The following is a 24466-nucleotide window of genomic DNA, read 5'->3' as shown; positions in this document are numbered from 1 at the left end:
AGGAAGGTGTAAATGTACAGTTCTTATTCACTTATTTTTTATTTATCTACTTCCCACTCAACAAATTTCACAAAAGCATTTGAGGCAAAATTCCTCAATAGTTTAATCCAAGATTTTACTAGTCAAAGGGTGTGGGCAGAAGGGGAAGTAGTGTTAATATGGCTGCTCCTTTTCCTGTCCTTCCCCAAACCAGGCTCTTTCACACCAGGTCAGCACTATCCTCCCACATTCCCTTAACTCAAAGAGAAATAAATAAATAAACATTTTACTATTTGGCAGTATGTCTGACTTTTTAAAAGCCATTCAATCAAACGTTAAAAGTAAATAATTACACAGTTTATGTATACAACTTGCATTGTTTATGACAATTATAAAGGAAGAAAGGCAAAGAAAGAGGAAATATTTTCTTCTGGCATTTCAAAGTCGCTTCTGACATAACAAGTGATTGCATTTTAAAAATACAAACTGCCTCAATAAATTCTATTCCCCTCAGGAACTGCCAAAATTGCACTCTACAAACACTAGAAAAGAAGAACAATAATACTTCTGCCAAATACAAAGATGGTATCTAACAGTTAAAGAGTTAAGAAAATGATAGAGTTCTGTAATAGATTTCCTTTTCATTCTAAATATGTTTAAAGTATTTTAGCAGCTCAGATGGATATATTTAGCACCTTATACCTCAAAAGAAATAACTAATTTCACTTAAAAACTTTACTATCAATGCCATACCACGTGTCCCAAACATTTTTTACCACAAAATTGTTTCATCACTTACATATTAACATCTTGTCAGATACTAAATTCTCAGAGCATAGCTTAGAAATCAGTTATACAGAATTTAATAACTTACCCAACAGTATGGATAAGAGAAGTACATACATGTGCTAAAGAGGAGAAGAAAGGTATTTATAGAGAATGCTCCTCAAATAATACACACAACAGTCCTGCCTCCTACTTTCCCCTTCCCTCCAGGCTTACTTAGTTCCCATACCTTTTGGATAATTCCTTTCTATTCTCCTAATTTTAGTTCTCAAAATGGTTCATGACTATTTGAATCAATCCTACTCAGATTTTTATTTTACAGTTTAAAAAAAGCCAAATATAACCAATCAAAACTACAATAAGCCTGTATGGTATACAGTATTAAAATGGCAAAAAATAGGGCAGCCCCTGTGGCACAGCAGTTTAGCGCTGCCTGCAGCCTGGGGTGTGATCCTGGAGGCCCGGGATCAAGTCCCACGTCGGGCTCCCTGCATGGAGCCTGCTTCTCCCTCTGCCTGTGTCTCTGCCTCTCTCTCTCTCTCTCTCTCTCTCTCTCTGTCTCTATGAATAAATAAAGTCTTTAAAAAAATTAAATTAAAATAAAACAAAACAAAACGGCAAAAAATATATAAATTAAAACAAGATGTTCCCCTTTCAAGAACACTACAATTGGGATGCCTGGGTGGCTCAGTGATTGGGTGCCTGCCTTTGACTCAGGTAGTGATCCCCGGATCCGGGATCGAGTCCTGCATAGGGTTCCCTGAGAGGAGCCTGCTTCTCCCTCTGCCTGTGTCTCTGCCTCTCCTCTCAATCTGTGTCTCTCATGAATAAATATATCTTTTTTAATATTTTATTTATTTATTCATGACAGACACAGAGAGAGAAAGAGAGAGGCAGAGACACAGGCAGAGGGAGAAGCAGGCTCTATGCAGGGAGCCTGACGTGGGACTCAATCCCAGGTCCCCAGGATCACACCCTGGGCTGAAGGCAGCGCTAAACCGCTAGGCCACTGGGGCTGCCCAATAAATAAATCTTAAAAAAAAAAAAAAAAAAAAAAAGAACACTTCAATTTTAGCTAAAGTAAATATGATAAAGGTTAGAGTATATATAAAATATCTCTGAAAGGATACACAAAAACTGGTCATTGTTGCTTCTAATTATTTTTAACTGTATATTCTTTTGTAGTGTTGGTATTTTCCATTATATGTATGTATTGCTTTTGCAAAAAATAAAAATATAAATTAAATTAAAATTTTTTAGACAAATACTAAAACAATAAAATTTAAAATCTACATAGCAAACATAACATGGTGAGATTTGCTACCTATCTCATACATGGACTATACAAAGGTAGCATATTTAGTGAAAAATTAAAACTACATATGAAAATTAAAATTAATTAAAATCTTATAATTAACAAGAAATACTAAGATCTCCAGAGAAAAAACAAACAGCTATCCAAAACAAAATATAAAGCTGATGTTGATGGATTATATCTGACTCTTTATTCAACATTAGTATTCAAATAAATATCTAAAAATGTAAAATTATTGAATCCACAGTCAGGGGATATTAAAAAAACATTTCAGAATGTTAGATACTTGGAAGAAGGGATATTAACCTTTCAAAGCAGTGACAACATGACAAAATTCTCAGGAAAAGAAAAAATTATTCAGACTTAAAATTTTACTTTGAATATTGTTGTTACACAATGCTACATTAGTTTCAGGTGTACAACTCTGTGATTTGATAAGTTTATACATTATGCTATGTTCACCACAAGTGTAGCTATTATCTGTTCCATTACAATGCTATTATCATATCTTTTATTCCATTAGCTTATTCATTACATAACTGGAAGGCTAATAAATAAAAAAAAATTTAAAAAAATAAAAAAAAAATTACTGGAAGGCTGTGTTTCCCTCTCCATTTCACCCATTTTGACCAACCCCCACCCCTACTCCAGAAATCATCAGTTTGTTCTCTGTATTTATAGGTCTGATTCTGCTTTTTGTTTATTCATTTGGGGATTTTTTTAGATTCCACTCATGAATGGAATCATATGATAGTTGACTTTCTCAGTCTTATTTCATTCAGCATAAAACTCTCTAGGTCCATCAATGCTGTCTCAAATGGCACAAACTCATCCATTTTATGGCCATATAATATTGCATAGTACATATACCACATTTTCCTTAACGATTTGTCTATTGATGGACACTTACTTGCTTCTGTATCTTTAAATAATGGTGCACTTTAAATAATGCTGCAATAAACACAGGAGTGTATTTATCTTTTTGAAGTAGTATTTTCACTTTCTTTGAGTAAAGACCCAACAGTAAAATGACTGGATGATATACTATTTCTATTTTTAATATTTTGAGGAACCCCCATATTTTTTCCATAGTAGCTGTACCAATTTACATTCCCACCAAAAGTGTATGAAGGTTCCTTTTTCTCCACATCCTTGCCAACACATTTGTCTTTTTTATTTTAGCCATTCTAAATGGGGTAAGGTGATAACTCATTGTGGTTTTGATTTGAATTTCCCTGATGATTAGTAATCTTGAACATCTTTCCATGTGTCTGTTGTCCATCTGTATGTCTTTGGAAAACATCTTTTCAGGTTCTCTCCCCATTTTCTAACTGGTTTGTTTGGCTTTTTGGTGTTGAGTTATAGAGGTTCTTCATATATTTTGGATATTAACCTCTTATCAGATACATAATTTGCAAATATCTTCTCCCACTCAGTAGACTTTTTGTTTTGTTGGTTTCCTTTACTATGCAAAGCTTTTCATTTTGGTGTAATCTCAACAGTTTATATTTGCTTTTGTTTCCCTTGCCTTGAGACATATCTAGAAAAATGCTATGATGGTCAGTGTCAGAGAAATTACTGCCTGTATTCTCTTCTAGAGTTTCTATGGTTTCAGGTTTCACATGAAGTCTTTAACCCATTTTGAGTTTCTTTTTGTGTGGGGCATTAGAAAGTGGTCCAGTTTCATTCTTTTACTCAGCATCACTTATGGCAAAAAAACTGTCTTTTCCGCATTGTAAATTCTTGCCTCCCTTGTCATACTAATTAAACATATATAGGCTTATTTCTGTGATCTCTATTCTGTTCCATTGATCTGTGTGTCTATTTTTGTGCCAGTGCAATATTGCTTTATTACAGCTTTGTAGTATATTTTGTAATCTAGTATTGTCATACCTCCAGCTTTGTTCCTTCTCAGGATTGTTTTGGCTACATGGGGTCTTCTGTGGTTCTACACAAATTTTAGTATTATTTGTTCTACTATTGTGAAAAATGCTGTTGGCATTTTGATAGGGATTGCATTGAATCCGTAGATTGCTTTGGAGAGTGTGAATATCTTAAAATATTAATTCTTCCAATCCATGAGCATGGAATATCTTTCCATTTGTTTGCATCATCTTCAATTTCTTCCATCAGGGTTTTATAACCTTTCAGAGTAAAGGTCTTTGATCCCTTTGGTTAAGTTTACTCTTAGGTATTTTATTCTTTCTGATGCAATTGTAAATGGTATTGTTTTTTAGGAAATACGATTACGTAAGTACTGAAAAATAATGCATAAGAAGAAAAACCTTATATATTAAGACATTAATCACAGTTTTATTTTAAAATAGAAAAAATGAAAATGACATATATGCACATTAATAGAGGAATTATTCAAAATTATAAAATATTCCCTCAAATTTTCACAAATTTTCATCATAAAATCTATAGGGGACAATGAAAATTATTATTATCTAATGGAATTATAATATAAAACTGCATATATACCATCATCAAAATATGTTTCTGTGCCATTTTGTGGTGATACTACTGCAGCTCCAAGACCATGAAGAGAAAAAAAGTAGAGGCCAAGACTTCTAATGTTCAATGATACAGACACACACACTCCCCTCAGCCACCTCTTTAGGGCTTGGTATGAGAATGGACACACATATCCACCACATAAAAAAAACCGCTTCCCAAAAAACTATCACCTTCCTCAACCTTGAGGAAATTCCCCCAAATAACCCATATCTGTTCAGGATTAGAACCCTTCTACCTATCTCAACACCAGCCAAGGTTCCATCTCCTCCCTTTTTTGAAGCATAATTCTAAGCTTCATCCTTTTCACTGGACCTAAAACCCTGAAACAAAAAAGATTTTGACATCTTCTCTGCCAGTAAATAAGGGATAATGTCAAGAAGGAAAAGGAGAAGTTAGAAAGAATCTCCAGGTTGGTTGAGGGAAATATAATTATTTGTTCAATTATCCAACAAAAATGTACTTCATGCACAGTACACAGCAGTAAGCAAAATAAACACAGTTCCCATTCTCATTTGGGATAATTAACAATGAGTTCTACTGGGACACACTGAATTCAAGTTATTGCCAGGATAACCTAGTGGATAAACTTGTAGACAGATAGAAACATGGTTTCCAAAAAGTGCAAGTGAGACTTAACAGGGTTAGTTTTAGATGTTAAGCAGAAAAAATTGAATAAAGAGGATGTAAAGGGGTTGAGAAATTGAGTGTTTCACTGAGAATACAACTCAGGCTTGGCAAGATTGTCAATTCCACAAATCTGGGAGACCTCAGAGATGAAAATCTACTTGTAATGAATGATGAGGTCTAGAGGATAGTCACTCAGATAAGGATTAAGGTGGAGTAAAGACAAGAGTTAGAGACATCAAGGACAGCCAGACCCACTAAGTTGAAGAAGTAGAATAGGATCATTTTCATTGATCAAGGATTTTTCAACAGATGAGCAATTTAAATCAATACAACAGAACTTGAGATAAATTTCAACATCTCCATAAATAAAGGATTCTGAAAGAAAAAAAAAAAGCTTGAAAGAGGGTGACATGCCTGAAGAGATCCGAGAATGGAAAATTTCCATGAATACAAATAATAAAATGGCCTGGAGACAAGCTGAAAGACAAGAATAAATTTATAACTGTATATGTTTTTATACATACATATATATTTTTTAAGTATGTGACTCACAAAAAAATATATACTTTGGGAAAAATACTAAGGAAAATGTTTTAACAATTTATACAGCTTCAGGGCAGCCTGGGTGGCTCAGCGGTTTAGTGCCATCTTCAGCCCAGGGCCTAATCCTGGAGACCCAGGATCGAGTCCCACGTCGGGCTCCCTGCATGGAGCCTGCTTCTCCCTCTGCCTGTGTGTGTGTGTGTGTGTGTGTGTGTGTGTGTGTGTGTGTCTGTGTGTGTCTCTCATTAATAAAAACAAAATTATACAGCTTCAAAGATCACTAGAAAACTTAAGAGAGAAAAAAAATGGAGGCGAGGAAGACACAAAAGAATAACCATTTCCAATTTGGCTTAAATTATGTCAAAAATTTTTACTAGACTAATAAATAACATCAAGATATAAATACCTTGTAGCCACTAATGACCTAATAGTCCTTCTCTCATTCATACTATAACCATAAACAATAAACTACACATTTGGAAACCATGAAATAATCAAAATAAAAGTAGCCTTTTGGGAGGTAACATTGGATAATACTGCTTCATCTAGAAAAAAATGCAGCAATGAACATGAATAAGCCAGTCAAAAGAATAAATAACTCCAAATTCTCTATATTGATGGAGAAAATGTTTGGTTAATGTCACCACAGTACTTAGAGTAGCATAATTAGGCAGGGGATGCTTTTCAGTAAATCTAATGTTTTTCAAAGTATTTTAACATTTCTTCCCTGGCATTAGTTTTTAAAATTAGGAAATTCCAAAGTCAGTCAGAGAGAATTTAATCATTATGTAATTTATTAACTTGGGGGGCAGGTAGTTTAGTGTTTCATTTCAAATCTTACCTTTTTTTTTTTAAGAGCTGCAACAGATTGAATCTGGTGAAGTTTTCCATTTTTATGAGGACAAAATGCTATTAAGACCTATAAACAAATGTATTTTTATTAAAAATGACTAATGCTTAGTGAAAAGTTCAAAGGCTGGAAAAGAAGCACTAAAAAACGTTTTTAAAAGCAACAATTCAGCTCACTCAGTTACTGGAAAAGTCATTTTCATACTTAAGCTTCAGGGCTATGCAGCAGCTGGAAAAGCAGCTTATTTTATTATATAGTTAATAAACGTCATGCACTTTTCTTGAAAGAGTCAAAATATTACCTTTAAATAATGCAAACAACTCTATAAGAGCAAACAAGGTATACAACAGATTCAAGACACAATGCATACCATAATAAAAGATACCTCTCAATTAGATGCAGTGTATTCTCACTCATTGGCTCCTGTATCCAAAAATATGAATCAGTTAAAAGATATTTTAAAAAGTTGTTAAAATTGAATAAATTTAAACAAAAATCTATATTAAATTAATATTACTGAGTTTAAGCTAAATTTTTCAGTTTAACAATGTTTTAAACTTAGGTAGGAGAATGTCCTTGTTCCTTAAAGATTCATGCCAAAGTATCTGGGGGTAAAATATCTGCAACTTACTTTCACATGTATTTATTAAGTGTGTGCGTATGTATAAAGAGATAAAGCACATGTTCCAAAAAATTAAAAATCGGTAACTCTAAATGTGGTGCTATGGGCATTCACCGCACTATTATGCCAAATTTTCTGTAGGTTTTTAATTTTTATAAATAAAAAGCTAAGGTGGAGGACAAGCTATCTTGATCCAACATTATTAGAAAATAGCATCTCTTCAGAGAGACAAAGCAGAACTAAGCAGGTAAACATCACTACAAAAGCAAATTTATTTAGCATCTAAATACAGTACACTGTATAGGTAGTCTAACAAAAAACTAACGTCGTGTCTGGCTTTTAAGAACACATAATCAAAAAAAAAACATAATCTAAGGCAAATACTATTGATAAACATAAAAAAACATTTAAATAGAAATAACACCTAAATTTTTTTTAAGATTTTATTTATTTATTCATGAGAGACACAGAGAGAGAGAGGCAGAGACATAGGCAGAGGGAGAAGCAGGCTCCACATAGGGAGCCCGATGCAGGACTCGATCCCGGGTCTCCAAGACCAGACCCCAGGCCGAAGGCAGTGCCAAACCACTGAGCCACCCAGGCTGTCCTATAAATTTAAACGATAAATTAAGCTTTTGTTCTAACCATCACTTTTTTAATCACACAAACCTTAAAACTCTGTACATTGTACCATCTCATTTGACCTCATAGGATACAAAACTCTGACTAGTGTCATGCTTTCTTTCAAGACAGCATGTCTTCAATGACCATGAAGGAGGGATTTGATTTTATAAGACAAAGTAGTTCATTTCCATTTAGACACTATAACAGAATATTTTGCATTTAATCACAAATTTGCCCTCTTCCTAACCCCTGCCTTCCTTCATAAGTCAGCTCTAATGCTCTTTCTTAGAAGCATTTTCTGGGGGTGCCTGGGTGGCTCAGTCAGTTAAGCTGCCAACTCTTGTCAGGTCATGATCTCGGTCCTGGGGATCAAGCTTGTGTGTCAGGGTCCATGGTCAGTGTGGAATCTTCTTGAAGATTCCCTCTCTCTCTCTCTGCCCTTTCCCCCTGCACTTGCTCGCTCACATGTGCATATTCTCTCTCTAAAATAAATAAATCTTTTAAAAAAAAAAAAAGCATTTTCAGATTGTCCAAGGTGAGTTGGATGTCCTTCCATGTTCTCTTATTTATCCCATAGTATTATCATTGATTTTTCTTGTCCACACTAATCCAGTATTTACTAGGTACTTGAAATACATGAATGAGTAAGATGCTTTTAATGCCATCAGCAAGCTCTTAGCCTGGTAGTGGAGACACCAACCATGCAAAGAAATAATTATCATGAATTATCATGCCATCTACCAAGCTGTCAAAAACCTCAGATTCATCTCTTAATTCCTCTCTTTTCCCAACTCACATACAGCCCACTGGCAGAATGACTCTATCACCCGACACAACATAAATGCATCCACTTCTATTTACATCATAACCCTGGTCCAGACACTACCTTTTCTCACCCAGATTGCTACTATGAGACACACCTTCCCCTCATGACTTCGTACAATCTGTTTTTCACACAAGATCCAAAGTAATCTTTTAAAACATAAAACATATCACGTCAGTCCCCTGCTTAAATCCTTCTGATTGTTTCCATTTGGAATAAAATCCAAATTTCTTACCATGGATGCCTAACAGGTTCTATATAACACCTGTACCTGTCTGTGTGTCTGTCCTGATCTCCATCTAGTCTCCCTTTCACACAGAACACTTCAGTTCTGATCCTTCTGATCCTCAAATATACCAAATTGTTCCCTCTTACACATTTGCACTCCTGATTTCCCCTACATAAAACGCTATAGATTTGTGTGGCTGGCTCATTACTGCCATGCAGGTCTCATTTAAAATGTTATAACAAGCAAAGCCTAAAGCAAGCAGAAAGAAGGAAATAATAAAAATCAGAGTAGAAATGCACAATACAGAAACTAAAAATACAATAGATCAATAGAACCAGAAGATGGTTCTTTGAAAAAATTAATAAAGTTGATAAATCTCTAGCCAGTCTTATCAAAAAGACAAAGGACTCAAACAAATAAAACCACAAATGAGAGAGGGAAAAAAAAATGAGAGAGGGGAAATAATAACACCATAGAAATTCAAACACTTACTTGAAAAGAAAGAATAAAAAGAGCATTATGAAAATATGCCAACAAATTGAACAACCTAGAAAAAATAAATTCCTATAAACATAAATGACCAAAACTGAAACAGGAAGAAATAGAAAACTTGAAGAGACCAATAATCAGCAAAGAAATTAAATCAGTAATCAAAAAACTCCCAACAAACAAAAGTTCTACCAAATTTTTTTTTTTTTTTAGATTTTGTTAAGTAATCTCTACACTCAACATGAAGCTCAAACTCACAACCCTGAGATCAAGAACTGCATGCTCTACTGACTCAGCTAGCTAGGCGCCCCACATCCCACAAATATTTAAAGAAAAATTAATACCTATTCTCCTGAAACTATTCCAAAAAATAAAAGGAAGGAAAACTCCCAAAGTCATTCTAGAAGGCCAGCATTACCCTGATACCAAAACCAGATAAAGATTCCACATACATACATACATACATAAATAAACAAATAAAAAGATTCCACTAAAATAGAGAACTATAGGCCCATATCTCTGGTGAACATAGATGCAAAAATTATTCATTAAATACTAGCACACTGTATTTAATAATACATTTTAAAAATCATTCACCATGATAAGTGGGATTTATTCCTGGGTTGCAAGTATGGTTCAATATTCAAAAATCAATGTGATACATCACATTAATAAAACAAAGGGTAAGAACCATATGATCTCTTCAATAGATGCAGAGAGCATCTGACACAGTACAAAATCCATTCAAGGGAAAACTCTCAAAAAGTGGGTTTAGAGGAAACACACCTCAACATAATACAAATATATGAAAAACCCACAACTAATATCACCCTTAATGGGAAAGAACTGAGAGCTTTCCCTTCATCATAAGGAACAAGACAGGAATATCCACTCTTGACACTAACACAGTACCGGAAGTCATAGCCTCAGCAATCACACAACAAAAAGAAATAAAAGGCATCCAAATTGACAAAGAAGAAGTCAAACTTTCACTATTTGCAGATGACATGATACCCTGTATAGAAAACCGAGAGACTCCACCAAAAAACTGCCAGAAATGACAAATTCAGTAAAAATACAGGATACAAAATCAGTATGTAAAAATCTGTTGCATTTCTCTACATCAATAATGAAGCACCAGGGAGCACCTGAGTGGCTCCCCATGACTGAGCATCTGCCTTTGGCTCAGGTCATGATCCCAGGGTCCTAGGATCGAGTCCCACATCAGGCTCTGCTTCTTCCTCTGCCTGTGTGTGTCTCTGCCTCTCTCTGTGTGTCTCATGAATAAATAAACAATCTTAAAAAAATAATGAAGCAGAGAAAAGAGAAATCAAGGAATTAATCCATTTACAATTACACAAAAACAATAAGATACCTAGGAAAAAATCTAACCAAAGACATGAAAGATCTGTACTCTGCAAACTACAAAACACTGATTAAAGAAATAGAAGAGAACACAAATACATTCCATGCTCATAGACAGGAAGAACAAATATTGTTAAAATGTCTATACTACCCCATGCAATCTAAACACTTAATACAATCCCTATCAAAATACCAACAGCATTTTTCACAGAGCAAGAACAAACAATCCTAATTTTTTTTTTAATTTTTATTTATTTATGATAGTCACACACAGAGAGAGAGAGAGGCAGAAACACAGGCAGAGGGAGAAGCAGGCTCCATGCACCGGGAGCCCGACGTGGTATTTGATCCCGGGTCTCCAGGATCACGCCCTGGGCCAAAGGCAGGCACTAAACCGCTGCGCCACCCAGGGATCCCACAATCTTAAAATTTATATGGAACCACAAAAGACTCAGAATAGCCAAAGCAACCTTGAAAAAGAAAGGTATTTAAAATAAAAAATAAGGAAAGCAAACCTGGGGCAGCCCAGGTGGCTCATGATATGAAATACTGGTCCAGAAATGATATGAAATACTGGTCCAGAAAAAAATCAAACTGCAAGATACTACTCAAAAATCAGGATTTCCATTTTACTTAAATAATCAAAGAAATGTTTACCAAGAGGCTTCTTGGTGTCTTCGTGAATAAAGTTCTGTCAATCCTTTTGAATCAGCTCAAAAGACATGGCTAAAGCCCAGTTAGACTTGGGTTGGTACCCATGCTACCCTAGCTTCCATATGTTACATACTCAGGCATGATAGATGATAGGTAGATAGATAAGAGTCCCATTTACTCCTTACAACAACCCCCTATTCAGAAGGCATTATCCTATTTCACAGATGAGGAAGCTATTTCAGAGAAGAAGCAAAATCTTATCAGACATCTAAATTTGAAAATATTCAATGGGCATGTTCTGTCTGGCTTTAAATCACATACTCTTTGTATTTGAGATGCTCTGAAGTTTTTTGGTCATGACTTTAACCCCACTGCCACTCTAGCATGTCCAGCACACAATTCCAAAATTTACGCACCAACAAGGACTGTCACTTTGAATCATTTCTAAGACTTTTCAGTATACTAAAAATATAGAATTTATGGTTCCATTATACTAAGACTATAAATTCCCAACACCAGGGATGCCTGGGTGGCTCAGCGATTGACAGTCTGCCTTCAGCTCAGGGCATGATCCTGGGATCCAGGGATTGAGTCTCACACATCAGGCTCCCTGGAGAGAGCCTGCTTCCACCTCTGCCTATGTTTCTTGTTTCTGCCCCTCTCTCTCTGTGTCTCTCTCATGAATAAATAAAATCATGAATGAATGAATGAATGAATGAATGAATGAATAAATAAATATTTCCAAACCAAACTGATGTAGGAATGAGTTAGGCGTAGGCAGGAAAAGAGAAGAGAGAGGCCCAGAGTCAGACTCCTACCCAACCCAAGAAAGCAGAGATAAGACCATAATAATAGAAAAAAATAAACCTGGCTCCCTAGCTCCAAAATGTTAGGGAGTATTCCATTTTAATGGCTACTAAGTAATCACAGAAATCCCAGATATAGAGAAATGTTATGGAGGAGATATTAACCTGAAAGAAGGGAACACCTTGTTTGGGCACATGGTATTTGCAAAAAACATCTAGCTTGTTATTTTAAGTCCAGCATGTTTGTTCTAAATATCCACCCTGATTGATAAGAAATTTCATTGGTGTTGAAACTGATATTTCAGTATCATTGAAATTGATACTCAATTTCTTATTCATAAGAAATTTACCAAGTTCCCTGGTCAGTTTCCTATAAAGGACAGACCATAAAAGACCTCAGTGGCTAACCTGTGGGGACCCCTCTCAGTTTTGAGAGCTTTCTCTGTATCTCTGCTTAATAAACTTCTATTGCTTTGCTCACTCTCTGTTGTCCGCGAGATTCATTCTTCGACTCCGGGAGACAAGAACCAAGCTCTCCTGTATCGAAACCACCAACACAAATTCAGAAAGTCAAATTCTGAACCATCAAGTAAACCCTTTCAAAAAGGACCTTATTTCCTTTGTATGTTGTTTCCCTGGAAAATCTCAACATCTCATCCAACAAGACAACTAATCTGTGAAAGATTTGATATTTAGCTCTTTTAATAGTGTTCTGGTTCTTGAAGAAGAGTAAATACCCTTATTACTGTTCAAACTTTCAGAGTCCTCACATAACCACATTACCTTTGTAGAAAGTTAGTGAAGACTTTCAGTGCTACAACAACACTAGATTTCTACACAATGATCACCCCATACTACCATTAATCTGAAGGCCATATCCTGTAGCAGTAGGTGGGTAGATTAAGTATTTAGTTTTTATCTAATAAAGAAGCAGATTAATTGTGGATTATGCTTAAAATCTTTAAAATTAATGTTATACCAGCAAACTAGGATATCTACTTTCTTAGTAGAAGTGGAATACCCTTGAGAAACAACTAGCAGGTGAAATTTACAGACTAAAGTAACAGCTCTGAACCCTACCACCCAACAATTGGATTACTAGAGATTTACCCCAAAGATACAGATGCAGTGAAAAACCGAGACACCTGCACCCCAATGTTTATAGCAGCAATGTCCACAATAGCCAAACTGTGGAAGGAGCCTTCGTGTCCATCGAAAGATGAATGGATAAAGAAGATGTGGTCTATGTATACAATGGAATATTACTCCAGCCATCGGTAACGACAAATACCCACCATTTGCTTCCACGTGGGTAGAACTGGAGGGTATTATGCTGAGTGAGGTAAGTCAATCAGAGAAGGACAAACATTACATGGTTTCATTCATTTGGAAGGAGAGAAAGTGAGTGGGAAGTATCAGAGAGGGTGACAGAACATGAAAGACTCCTAACTTTGGGAAACAAACAAGAAGTGGAAGGGGAGGTGGGTGGGGGGATGGGGTGCCTGGGTGACGGGCACTGAGGGTGGCACTTGACGGGATGAGCACTGGGTGTTATGCTATATGTTGGCAAATCGAACTCCAATAAAAAAATACAAATAAATAAATAAATAAAGTAACAGCTCTGAGAATCTAATCTGAAAAGGCTACATATTATATGATTACAACTATGGGATACTCTGAAAAAGGCAAAACTATGGAAACTAAAAAGATCAGTGGGAGCCAAGGGTTCTGGAGAAGAGAGAAAAGGATAAACAGAGCAGGGAATTTTTAGGGCAGTGAAACTACTCTGTTCTGTATCATGATAGTGGATCCACGTCATTAACATTTGTTAAAACCTATACAACTTACTACACAAAGAATGAACCCTAATATAAACTTAAGCTAAAAATAATGTATCAATATTGGTACATCAATTGTTACAAATATACCACACTAATGCAAGCTGCTAATAATACAGGAAATTGGTCTGGGATGGGGATGGTGAGGTTGTACACAGGAACTCTCTATACTTTCTTGCTCACCTAATACTGTTCTAAATAAATAAAGTGTAGAATTAAAAAAAATAAAAATAAGTAACAGTTGGATAAGCTTTGCCACATGGATTCTCACAGGAGCCCATGGTACCTTGTCCATAGTGTATTCATCATGCCAGTACTATATGGATTATATACTTCAGTCAAAGAGGCCACAGACCAATGGTGGAGACTCAGAGAACTGGGTCTTGCAGCATGATCTTGAACTACACAGGTATAGATTATGTTAAAATTAGACAAAAAAAACTTCTTAGAAATTTCCATATCCCCTTTGGGTGAGTATTTACTGCTTTTACCTGAAGAGTTCCAATTCAAAACACTACTGACTTCTAGCCTTATACTGTAAGAAAACTGTTATAAAAGCAAGTGGCTTTTATAGTTAGTTAAGCATCTACCTTCAACACAGGTCATGATCTTGGAGTCCTAGGATCAGTCTGGCTCCCGGCACAGCAACTAGTCTGTTTTCCCTCTCCCTTCTCCCTCTGCCCCTCCCCCCCGCATGTGCTCACAGGCTCACTCTCAAATAAATAAATAAATAAATACATACATACATACATAAATCTTTTTAAAAAATAAAAATAAAAGCAAGTATCTGGACCAGATATCCAACCAACACCAACATGGGCCTGACTAGTAGACCCTCCCTTAAAGACACAGCTCACAGCCTTAAACAATTCCACAGAACACAACTGTGGCTTAAGACTGAATGAAAATACTGGAGCACCTGGGTGGCTCAGTGATTGAGTATCTGCTCTTGGCTCAGGCTGTGATCCCAGAGTCCTGGAATCAAGTCTCGTGTCTGGCTCCCTGCTGCCTATTTCTCTGCCTCTCTTTGTGTCTCCCATGAATAAATAAATAAAGTCTTAAAAAAAAAAAAAAAGACTGAAAATACCCTCTTTCAGGTATCTTAGAAGCTCTGTCACTAGACAGAGACTACACAAGATTCACCACAGGATACCAGGAACATGGGTTTAAAGGGGGATATGGAAATAAAAAGGGTTTGATAGTACATTAACAGGTTTTCACTGAGGTGGGGGAAAAAAAAATACCTCAGGTGAGACTTGGTTATTATAATTAGGTCTGCCAACACTGCAATTTTTAAACTTAGCAAAAAAACAAAAGAAGTCTCTACAGCCGCATTCTGAGAGGGAGAAATTATGCATAGATATTTCCTTCCTCCAGACATAGTTAATCCACATTGCCAAAATTAAGCTCTTGGTAAGGGGTTTCTTTCAATCAAGTTTAACTCATTGGTCATAGACAATGGAAGTCTGGCTCCACTGGCACCCAGATCAAAGTGAAACAAGACTTTCTTCTTTTCACTTTCATTTTTCAGTTACTATGCCTGCTATCTTCACTTTGCACCCCCATTAATGGGCTCCTGTGGCCTCTGGATTCTGGCTACTTCAGTCATTTAGAAGTAACAGCATGAGACTGGAGGAAGGAACGAGGGTGACACTGGACTATATACTCCCCAGTTTCTCTCCCTCTCCCACAGCTCTCTTCTCTTCAGGATTCCAATAATCTCTCATTTCCCCCTTCAGCTCTAGGGGTGGTAACAGCTTCCTGATTACCAGCCTCAGGGGCATATACTATTTCCTGTGTCTTCTCACTGCCCACAATCTTATTAAATTCCCCTCAAATCATCCGAAGTAGAAGTGTGCCACCTATTTCCTACAGGGCCTCTGGCTAATAAACATACCACTGAGTTTCTGGCATAGACCTTCAGGAAACACTAAGTACAAAGTTTTAGGGAAAATAACTTGGCCTAGGTGATAGTTTTCAGGACTTAAGATCCACTTGAGAGAGGAATCAGTGGTGTGATAATGTTAGATGTTCTGTTGGCCCTTTAGAATCTTTTTTAAAAATCAGGTCTCTCAGAGATTTGATTCAGAATCAATAAAACCTTTGAGACCTTGAAGAAATTTCATTGAAAAATAGTATAGGCTGACTATGGAAAGAAAAACAACTCTACTCAAGACATCAAGAACCTTCTAGCTGAGACTGAGCATAAGAATTTGAGGTCAATACAAAACTTCAATTTCTTTGAATTTTAATTCAAAGCTCCAAAAGAACTTGATATTTAACCTCAATTCCCCTGGACTCTTAACTTAAAAAAAGCTGAATCTTTGAATATCTGGTTTTTTTCCCCAAGAAATTTATAATGGGAAAATGTTTATCTTCAAATTTAGGGCATTCCTTTTATATTTTGTTTCAGGTACAATCTAATGTAGTTTCATTTTATTTCATAATTTGATTTCATTTTATAATTTCTAAGCTACATTGGACAATATGGGCATCATAGTTTTTACTGGAACTAGATTAGGATGTCAAGTTTCTGTCTTGTGTACAAAGGAGTTTTGGAGTCCACTTAAATAATGTGCAGTTTTGACCCATTTCAGAACCTGTGATAAAATCTACGTTGCCACCAATAGCTCAAAGAGGACCCAAAAGAAGCAATGAATTGCCTTGAGAGACCCATCTCAGGAAAGTGTAGCAGGAATGCTCTTGACACAGTGCTGATCACTGTTCCCAAGGAGCAGACATAACGCAGTAAGTTCAGTTCAGGGTGTCTCTAGGGGATTTGGGCGGGGGGGGCATTCTTCATTAGAAGGGACTGTTCAGTGCAATGCAGGATATTTAGCATCCCTACACGCCCCCTCCCCACTATACTCCATTACAACACCATCAGTATTCCATAATCACTGTTAAAACAAAACTTCCCCTAGGGGAAGATAATCCTGGTTTAGAACCACTAGGTTAAAAGAATAAGAATTTCAAAAAGTTAACTCCTTTCCTGTTCTTGAGGTTTCCTTCCAATGTGAAGGGAGCCCCATTAAAGTAACATTCTTGGGCTCTTGCCAAAACTTTACTCTCTCCTCCCCAAAAGAGGCACACAGACTTACTGATTGCAAATTTAAGAAAAATGTAATGGCATATTCAACTCTTTCCCCTTCCTCTTCTCTTTGAAACCATCTGACTGCGGCAAGCTAACATTCAGTGCTACCTCCCCAGGCTGATGGTTATCTAGGGCAGCTCTGACACTGTGGGGCAGTACCTGTCTATTCTACGCTCTCTGGGACTGGGTAGGGAAGACTGCCTAGGTCTGGAATCTGTTTCAAGGAAGATCACTGTCCCTACAGCTAAACCACAACTACTAACATCACTTTATGAAAAATAAAGGTGGTGCTTTGATCTCCCATCCTTCCTGTATCATTTCTCAGTTCACTCAAAACATTAAAAATGAGGGACATCATTGACCTAATCATTGCAAACCCAAATATCTACCATAATTCTGCCTGTCTACTAACTTATATTTTCCACTAATCTAGATTTCTTTCCCCATCACACACATCCTTCAAGAAAACTTTTGACCATCTAAATCAAGCCCACATTTTTTTAAAAATCTAGTCTTCCTACCCTCTCACAATCATATGCAAAATCTATGGTAGCTAAGAAAAATGTAGAATTTAGAAACAGGTATTAAAAGCTTAAGAAAGGGGATGGCGCAGCGGTTTGGTGCCTGCCTTTGGCCCACAGCGCGATCCTGGAGACCCCGGATTGAATCCCACGTCAGGCTCCCGGTGCATGGAGCCTGCTTCTCCCTCTGCCTGTGTCTCTGCCTCTCTCTCTCTCTCTCTCTCTCTCTGTGACTATCATAAATAAATTTTAAAAATAATAATAAAAATAAAGGGATCCCTGGGTGGCGCAGCGGTTTGGCGCCTGCCTTTGGCCCAGGGCACGATCCTGGAGACCCGGGATCGAATCCCACGTCGGGCTCCCGGTGCATGGAGCCTGCTTCTCCCTCTGCCTATGTCTCTGCCCCTCTCTCTCTCTCTCTCTCTGTGACTATCATAAATAAATAAAAAAATTTAAAAAAAAAATAATAATAATAATAATAAAATAAAAAAAAATAAAAGCTTAAGAAAGCACAATAACAGCAAGTCTCATCTAGGAAAAACCTTTTATTCAAAACCATTTTTCCCTAAATATCTACTTTTTTTTTTCTGTCCCTGAAATTCCTGAATGAGGCTGACCTTCTTCTAAACAATCTTCAATCAAATAGTTTTTATCACTAAGATTGATCTGTAAAAACCATACAGATTAAAAACTCAGTTAAAGTTTATTATCTCTCATTCTTTTACTAGCAGTACTTTAATTACCAAAAATATTTTCCACAAAGATATCCCAATTCAAGTCTTTTCAGCTACTCAATTGTTCAACTATTTGGGGTTTTGAAGAAAAATAACAGACAGCATTTTTTCAGCCACTTTCTTCTCTTAATCGCTAAACATGTATACTTTAAGAGAAATTTAATCCAGCTTCTTCTGGTTGTTTCCATTTAAATCATTAAAATGTTATTTTTTAAAAGTCACTTGTTATCCAAAAGACGTTTTAAATTAGTTTCTTTGCTTAAAAATCCAAATTGGCCATAAGACCATGAGCTCTGATGCCAAAAAGATCAAGTTTGGAACAAAAGTGTGAGCCCCAAGTTGGAAATCAGTTTTAAATGCAGGCTATGACATAAAGGGACCATGTGGACTCCTTCCCCAACTCACGGAGACTTCCGTGCAAGCAAACATTACAGCTGAGGTTACCAAAAGGTCTTCAAAATAAATCCTACAATCAGTAATCAGTCAGAGCTTCTGAAAATTCTAATTTATGGCCATAATTGTCTCACATTTGTGCTAATCTCATGTGACTTCTCCTTTACATTATTCAAGAGGGAAATGCTTTCAACTAACATTTAATTCAAAAATAATGAAATGCATTCTTTTTTTTTTATGTTTAACTCTTTTCATCTTCCCTCAAAATTAAGGAAATCCCTTCAATTAGAGGAGAAAGTAACATCATTATTGGAGCTCATTTTACATCTTGCTATCCACTAGAAAACTCTTTATATTCCCCAAAAGTACCATTACCACTGGTGGTAGATCTTTGTACACTTCTGCTGCTGTGTCATAAACACAGGGAAAGCAAATACTTCCAAATATAAAACGAGGTACCAAACTGCCATGTTAACAGTGAGGGAGGTAAAAGAAACTGGAAACAGTTGTCTGCTTTGCTTATTGGTTAGAAGAAAAATTGAAGTGTAACTTCCTTTTTGCACAAGTTTCTCAGTCCTCCCAATAAGAAAAATGGACTTAAGCTTTACTAACTTCTTTATTTATTTATATCTGCCTTTGTCCACTAAAAAGATGTATCACTTGCACTTGCCTATTTCTCCTTCAAAACAAGCAATCTGAAAATATATTTCTATGAACTATATATATTAACAAAACAAAAGCAACAATCTTCAAAGTTATTAAGGGTATCTTCTTGTTCATGTCTCAACAAACAGGCAATTAGAAGAGATGGCTCAAAGAAATAATAGATGGAGAAGGAACTACACAAGTTGAGGCTAAAGATACGGTTAATCTAAGGGACATCTTGCCAATTTTCAGAATGCTGGTTTTTGGTGAAATAAGTAAAAGGCATTCAAGAATAAATCCAATTTTCCAGTGTGCTTAGCATTTAACAGATGTAGTTCTGGCTTCACAATTTAAAATATGATGTCATAGGGCAGCCCGGTGGCACAACGGTTTAGCACCGCCTGCAGCCCGGGGCGTGATCCTGGAGACCCTGGATAGAGTCCCGCATCGGGCTCTCTGCATGGGGCCTGCTTCTCCCTCTGCCTGTGTCTCTGCCTCTCTTCTCTCTGTCTCTCATGAATAAATAAAATCTTAAAAAAAAAAATATGATGTCATAATGTCTTTGAGTATGCTTAAATGACTTATGCACACCCATCTATCTACTTCCTGAAGTACTAATATTCCAAAAGTCATCAATCTTGTATCATTTTATAGTAACTTTATCAGTCCTTTAAATAAATGTATCAAACTGCCAACCTATAAACCATTATTTATCAAATGATAATTTATGTATCATTTATTCACTAGAAGTTAATTGATAATGACATCCTCATAAATTATGGTCAGTGGTGGCAACAAATATGAAAGATGAGTAAACTTGCCTAATTAAAAATTGCATAGTAGCTTTATTTTGAAATTTTCATAATTCATTATTCTTAAGTTTTTAGGCAGTGCAAAGTTACCCTTATTTATTGCTATAATTTAAATTATCTTTTGTTGCTTCCTTTTAATTCTCTAAGGCTCTATAAAAATAGAGATAAATAACACAAGATATATGAAGACAATTATTGATTAATAATAACAAAAAGTAATAGTTTTCAGGGTTTCTCAAGTATTCATTAAGCTGTTTGCATAGCCCAATGCTAATATTTGTAGAAAGATAACACACTGTTCCATTAAAAAAATAAAGTAAGCTTTTTCTTCTTCTACATGAGCCACTTTTAAAGGTAGGCAGAGTGCATTAATGAGCTTACTTTACTTTGTAAGTCTGCTGCAAGGTGAACAACCTGACAATTCCAAACATGGGTCATTTTATACTCTAAAAAAAAGGAAGTTACATTAAAAAGACCTAAACAACAAATCACTCATGCAATGAATAATAAAATTTTAAAGTTTATATTTTAATACAATGGCCTATAACTTGAAAGGTATCATTTTAATCTGAGAAGTCCTGGAATGTTTTAAACATTGGAATTTTAGAGAAAGTGAATATAATTGTGCACTCATAACACATCCTCACAAACTGAGTAAAAGGAAACAAAACCACTGGTAAAGAGTCAGACACACATTGTAAGAAGTATCACATCTCAGCTCTTCAATTTACTATAAAGCATGACTAATATTACTTACTTGCCTCACTTAATGTTTTCCTGACAGTTCCTTTTAGATTTCATCCCTTTGCCTCATGAAAGGACCCAGAAAATGATTATTTTCTCACTTGCAATTTTGTTATTTTCTTACCAACACTTGTTTTCTCACAACTAAAATGTACAGAAATTTCACACTGTGTTTGTAGGGTACTCAATAAATCCCACTCAACATTTGGCATAGCTCACCCCAACCTATCTTTAATAAGGCAGTAATCCCTTTCCTCAGAGGTGCTGCATCATTCTGACAATCATGGTACTGGTGTAATTTCCTTTGCCAACATGACAAAACAGAGAACGCTCTACAATGCCTCACGAGCACCAGCCCAGTGAGACCATGAGCTCAGCTCTCCCGTGGCAGAACACCATCATGAGCAAATAAAAAGGTCCATGTAATAATAATTTTTAGGTTTTACAGATGCTCTATAAATTTTAGTACTAACCATCTCATTCAGAAGAAAATAAAAATCCAAATGAACAATTACCTTTTCCTATTAGGCTCTTCACTTCACAACAGGCTACTCTAGAAAATCATCTTGATCGATTCTCCCAATCAGGATAAAAGTGACATCCAGTGACAGGTCCAAGCAAATCTCTATTTCCAAGAAGCCAAGTAAGAGAAATATAAAGAGAATTCACTGTTTTTTTGCTGGATGCAACTACGACAAGAAAGGCTGGTTAAAGCAACACTAAACTTGGCTCAATCATGCAATGGTCTCAGTTTGGGATAGAATTGAATTTATAATGTATGACAGAAGCAAAGTTGTAATGTACAATTATATAATTTACTTGAACAGTTGCTTTCCATATGGGAAGTAACAGATTGCCCAGTTGCATTTTGGCTAGGATTAAACCTACCATTATTCAGGGCAAAACAATTTTGTTGAAATCTGGAAATCCTGCAGAAAGCATCTCTAAGTATCTCTGATGACTCCTGACATTGTTTCTTTTTTCATAGGAATAGTATACAGCTGTATCCTTTTTCTAAATACTCCTGACCCACATTTAGCATAGTATTTTCTGGAAAACATAACTATAACTATACCCAACAGATTTTACAGATGAGATAACCACTCGAGCCATTCATTAAAATTTCCATGATGAAATCAAAACTAAATAAATTCAGAGATGAAAAAAGGATTATAAAAAAAACAAATCTTTCTGTGCATTTTCTTTTCTAAACATTTAATATTATAAGGAAAACATACTTTGAAAGAAATGGGTCTTTTCTCTCTCATTTTATATCTCAGTTGAATACCAAAGTAGAACTCCTACATACTTAAAAATATTCCCCCTGGTTAGGTATTACTCCAAGAAAAGTATTTTATGGGCTGTGGAACATTCTTATTCATGACCTTAACATTTTAAAACAGGTTGATGGATAAGCAATGCATTTTCTATACTGGTGCATAAATGATCTGGATCCCAGAATATATCTTCAAAGTTTGAAAACTTACATTGTCCAGTAAAAATATGTCATTATCACCCTTTGAAAGGGTCTTGAAATTGCAACTATCTATGGCCAAATATTATCTTCTGAAATATGTCCCCCTGTGCATGGATTTATGACTCCCATGATTGGTCAAAGGGAAATTATCCAAGGCAAAGTTGTCCAAATAGGCAATTATCCAACACACTAAAGCCAAAATAATTCCCTGGAGGTAACTGCACAGGTTCAACTACAGCTGTGTGGGAAGTAAGAACACCAATCAGCTCTCTAAAGAGTTTGGGTGTCTCCAGGAAGAATAAACTGGGAAGACTGTTTTTGTGTCCTAGGCTATTGGTTTATATTTTTTTAAGAAGCTTAGAGGAGGCTTAAAGTATATGCATTCCTATAGTATTTCTACCTCCAAATACCTATGTTACACTGTAGCATTTCTACCTCTAAATAACTACATTGTATTATATAATGTTACAATTAGACTATAACAAACTTTTCTGCAGCTCTGGTGTATTCAAATAGCAAACCAAATGGTTGAAATCTAAGACTAGAAACACAATGCAAGTATCAGACACTTTCATGAGTGCTTGCAAAGAATAATAGTCTTTCCTGTGCAAACTAGCTGCATATATTCAATCTCATTTGATCCTCTGGCTAACCCAGGAGGTTCACAGGGAAGTTCTTATGATCCTTTTACAGATGAAGAATGTAAAACTCAGAAAGTCTGGGATAAATTCAAAGGCACCCACCTAGTAAGTGAAGAGTAAGGATTCAAAACAGATGTTATTTGAGGACCAGTGCTCTCTCCACAGGACTGTTAGGCAAGCTCTGTATTTGAGAACATAGAGACCCTGTTCTATCATCTCCACTACCACTACTTCTACCCTACTGATGGTAAGCTCTATACTTTGTCTTATTTTTTGATGATGGGACTTTTTAACATTTTAAATCAATACTATTTAATATTACCTATTTTTATCACATCTCTTTTTGTATTCCCCAGAACAAGACACAGAACTAGAGATGTCTGTAAGATAAAGAAACTAGGTAGTAAAAAAATAAACAGAAAAGTCAAGGATGTTAAAATTGAAAAGATTCACTAAGGCAGACTCATTTTTAAATTATACAATGGAAGTACCCAACTATATTCTACTTTCCAGACGTCTCTGAAATCCAAATGTGATCTAGAAGAAAATTTTTATAGAATAAAGAGAAATCATTTATGCCTATGTTGCCATACATTTTGAGTCCATCACCTAACCAGAGCAAATGTGTAACACCTGTTTATCAAATTCTACTGGGTGTCAGATACTGGGATAAATCCTGGGATTAAAAGTACAAATATCTCTGCACTCAAGAAACTTGTAGTGAAGCAAGGTGGACGAATAACACCTGACACAATATCCTTTGTGAAACTCAATTTGTTGAATGACCAAAAAAAACACAAAACACACAAAACAAAACACCTAATTAATCGGACGCTGTCAATTATCTCTCCTTGAAACTCCCCCTTCCCTTTGCTTACATGACACCAAGTGGGTTGCTTTCTCTCAGATGCCTTTGTGGGTTCCTTGCTGTTCTGCTCACCTCATAAATGCCAGTGTTCCTAAGTACTCTGACAATTTGCTCTCTTCTCTTCCCACTATACAGCCTCTCCCAGGCTCTCTCATACTCAATAGGCTGATGACCTCCAATCAATGTTTCTAGTTTATTTCCCTCTCCTGAAACCATTCCTATAAAATTCTGTTGCTCATCAGATAGCTCCACATAAATGTTTCAGGATCTCACTTCCAAAATGACTCTGCTTTCTGGATTCCTTTTCCCAATGACTGGCAACATCAGCCAACCTAGACTTCAAACCCATATTTTAGGGTTTTTTGTCCTAAACTTTCACTCATTCTATACATTTAATCAGTTACAAGTAACCCACTCGTTTACTTATTTATTCAATCATGTGTTAAGTCTCCATTTATTACCATGTA

At 36.0% G+C, this 24466-nt stretch overlaps 1 long non-coding RNA gene across 1 annotated transcript in view; it reads right to left on the bottom strand.

Annotated features, from left to right (window-relative positions):
• Positions 1–2681: 2681 nt before the first annotated feature.
• LOC144291526 (uncharacterized) overlaps positions 2682–24466 on the bottom strand; it is a 32002-nt gene continuing 10217 nt past the window's right edge. The window contains exons 2-4 of the long non-coding RNA XR_013358848.1: positions 21529–21638; positions 6612–6689; positions 2682–4337 (exon numbers count right to left, since the gene is read on the bottom strand). This is a non-coding gene — a long non-coding RNA (uncharacterized LOC144291526). The remainder of the gene's footprint in view (positions 4338–6611; positions 6690–21528; positions 21639–24466) is intronic.

The sequence above is a fragment of the Canis aureus genome, chromosome 20 (assembly GCF_053574225.1).
Source record: "Canis aureus isolate CA01 chromosome 20, VMU_Caureus_v.1.0, whole genome shotgun sequence".
NCBI lineage: Eukaryota > Metazoa > Chordata > Mammalia > Carnivora > Canidae > Canis > Canis aureus.
The sequence above is the reverse complement of the archived record's forward strand: the minus strand, read 5'-3'. Positions and strand labels throughout refer to the sequence as shown.